The sequence below is a fragment of the Rhinopithecus bieti genome, unplaced genomic scaffold, assembly GCF_001698545.2.
Source record: "Rhinopithecus bieti isolate Rb0 unplaced genomic scaffold, ASM169854v2 scaffold_574, whole genome shotgun sequence".
In the NCBI taxonomy this organism is placed as follows: Eukaryota; Metazoa; Chordata; class Mammalia; order Primates; family Cercopithecidae; genus Rhinopithecus; species Rhinopithecus bieti.
In genome coordinates, this window is record NW_016803605.1 from 4,873,976 (window position 1) to 4,877,354 (window position 3,379).

The following is a 3,379-nucleotide window of genomic DNA, read 5'->3' on the forward strand; positions in this document are numbered from 1 at the left end:
AAAAAAAAAAAAAAAAAAAAAAAAAAGAGATTCTTCTGCCTCAGCCTCCCGAGTAGCTGGGACTACAGGCGCGCACCACCATGCCCAGCTAATTTTTGTATTTTTAGTAGAGACGGGGGTTTCACCATGTTGGCCAGGATGGTCTTGATCTCTTGACCTTGTGATCCACCCACCTCGGCCTCCCAAAGTGCTGGGATTACAGGTATGAGCCACCACGTCCGGCCAACGATTTACGTCTTACACCTTATGCCCCAGCAGCCTAGTAATCCCAGTTGAAAGACAGCACATTTTTCCTAATATTTCTCACAAAAAGTCCTGGGATTGGCCTCCTTGGGCCAGTTTGGGTCACATGCCACCCCTAATCACTGTGACCAGAGGAGAAATATGCCAACCCCTGCAGTTCTGGGGACAGGTTTACAGATGCAAGAGTACCCAAAGAAGAAGGCTTGAGTGGGAGAGAGGTGACTCTGCAAAGCAAAGTCAGGATGCAATTAACATCTGGAAAGCAACAAAAATACAATGTGCACTACAGGTGGCAATGAGCTGGCGCTGAAAGATAATTGGATTTCAGGGAACAATGACAGATGATGGAGAGGGATTTGCAGTCAGGAGGCACAGTGCAAGCAAAAGCAAGGGAATAGGCAGTTGAGGAGTGATTGGGGAAGGCAGGGCATTCCAAGGTACTGGAGCACAGAGTGCCCAGGAGGAGGGAAGTAGAGTAAAATGTACAATTAGAAAAATTGCATAGCCAAGCAAGGTGACCGGAGCCTGTAATCCCAGCTACTTGGGAAGCTGAAGCAGGAGAATTGCTTGAACCCAGGAGGTAGAGGTTGCAGTGAGCCGAGATCGCACTATTGCACTGCAGCCTGGGTGACAGAGCAAGACTCCGTCTCAAAAAAAACAAAAAAAGAAAGAAAATAAAAGAAAAATTGCAGGCAGACGTAAGGTCTTCTTTTTGTTGTTGTTTTGGTTTTTTTGAGTGGAATCTCACTCCGTCGCCCAGACTGGAGTGTAGTGGTTCAATCTCAGCTCACTGCAACCCCTGCCTCTTAGGCTCAAGCGATCCTCCCTGCCTCCGCCTTCTGAGTAGCTGGGACTACAGGCATACACCACCACACCTGGATAATTTTTGTATTTTTAAGTAGAGACAGGGTTTTGCTATGTTGGCCAGGATGGTCTCGAACTACTGACCTCAGGTAATCCGCCCGCCTCGGCCTCCCAAAGTGCTGGGATTATAGGTGTGAGCCACCACACCCTACCGACATTTTATCTTCTATGCCACAGTAAGTTTCACTTTATTCTGGAGACCACAGGTCAGCAATGTTTTTTTGTAAACGAAGTTTTATTACAACACAGCCATATCCATGTGTCTACCTATTGACTGTGGCTGCTTTCATGACACAATAGCAGAGTTAGTAACCATCAGAGACCACACAAAACATAAAATAATTACTATCTGACCCCTTACAGAAAATGTTTACTGACTCCAGCTACAGACAACAGGAAGCCGTCAAGAGATTTTTAGCAAAAAAGTGACATGATCAGAACTCTGACTTAGAACATTTTTGCTAACAATTCTTATCAGGTATTGATAGGCTTCTCTGACTGCAAGCAACAGAAATCAACTCTGGCTAAATAAGGAAAATAAATACTATTCTAAAAGGTAATTCTGCTCACAGGTCAAAGGAAAGTTGACCAACCCAACCTGGGATAGGGGATGAATGAGGTGATGAGTTGAAACTCTGGAAGGTGTAGACACGAAGTAATGTTCAGTCTCCTGGGTTTGGCAAATTCGCTCCAAATAACGTTCCCATCCTTGATCAACCTGCTCAAGTCCCAAACTCCCATAAAAGAATCTGATTAGTCAATTGCAAGTCATGTGCCTACTTCTAAGACATCAATGTGCAGGCACATTGATTGACAGCAACTAAGGCGGTAAGGGAGGAATATTTCTCCCAAGGAAAACTGAGGTGCTTTTCCCAGAGGAAGGGGAAATGGATGCTGGGCTGGCCAAAATAGCCAACATCTGTTGCAGGGAGGAAGAAGAGAGGCTGCCCCAGTAGAAGTAACACCTGCTTTAGGGACCATTTATCAGGATAGTCAAAGCTTCTCAATGGTTCCTCATCTCCTTCCAAACACAAGGGAATCAGAACTTCCAGATTCAATAGGACCGTGTGATGAGGTCTTGTCAATCTGTTGTGCATGGAAGTAATATGTGTCACTCCTAGGACAAAGCATTTAATTTCCAGTGTTTTACTCTAACTTTTCTCTTTTCCACACTTGATGGGTTCTGTTTTGTTTTGTTTTTAATTGAGACAGAGTGTTGCTGTGTCACTCAAGCTGCAGTGCAGTGATGCAATCTCCACTCACTGCAACCTCCGCCTCCCAGATTCGAGCAATTCTCCTGCCTCAGCCTCCTGAGTAGCTGGGATTACAGGTGCCTGCCACCATGCCCAGCTAACTTTTTGCATTTTTAGTGGAGATGAGGGTCTCACCATGTTGCCCAGGCTGGTCTCAAACTCCTGACCTCAAGTGATCTGCCCACTTCAGCCTCCCAAAGTGCTGGGATAACAGGTGTGAGCAACCACACCCAGCCCCCAACTTGATGGCTTTGAAGCATGTGTCAAAATAGAGCCTCACTCAGCCTGGGTCCCTGAATGACCGGAAAGAACACAGACAAAATGGAGCAGTAAATCTTTATTGTTTTCAGGTTTTGAGGGTAGGCTGTTACTGAAGCATATTCTAGCCTTAGCCTGACTAACACTTAGGTGAGCTGCTATAACCATGACCTCAGCACAGTAAAAGCCCATTTCAGGCTTGCATCACAGTTCCGTGCACAGTCCACCTTAAGCCTTTCTCACAGTGATTCGGTAGTCCCACCATTCCCTAAGGGAGAATTTCAGTGTTCTCCATTAGAGCCATTGCATCCATCTGGTAAGTGAGGAATGAAAGAGAGTAGAAGAAGATCATGTGAGAGTTTTTTTGGGGGGCCAGACCTAGAAGTGGTGAGTATTCCATCTGCCCACATTCCATGGATCAGAACTCAGTCACATGACTGTAGCAGCAAAGGAGGCTGGGAAATGGAGCCCAGCATGTGCTTAGAAGGAAAGAGCTACAGTTTGGGGGAATAGAACTACTCAAGATGTATAAGAAGGGGAATAGAGTCTCTTAAAATGGAAGATGGTAGCTGGGAGCAGTGGCTCATGCCTATAATCCTAGCGATTTGGGAAGCTAAGGTGGGAGAATCAGTTGAGCCCAGGAGTCTGAAACAAGCCTGGGCAACACAGTGAAACCCCGTCTCTACAAAAAATACAAAAATTAGCTGGGCGTGGTGACGAGTGTCTGTGATCCCAGCTACTCAGCAGGCTGAGTGTGGGAG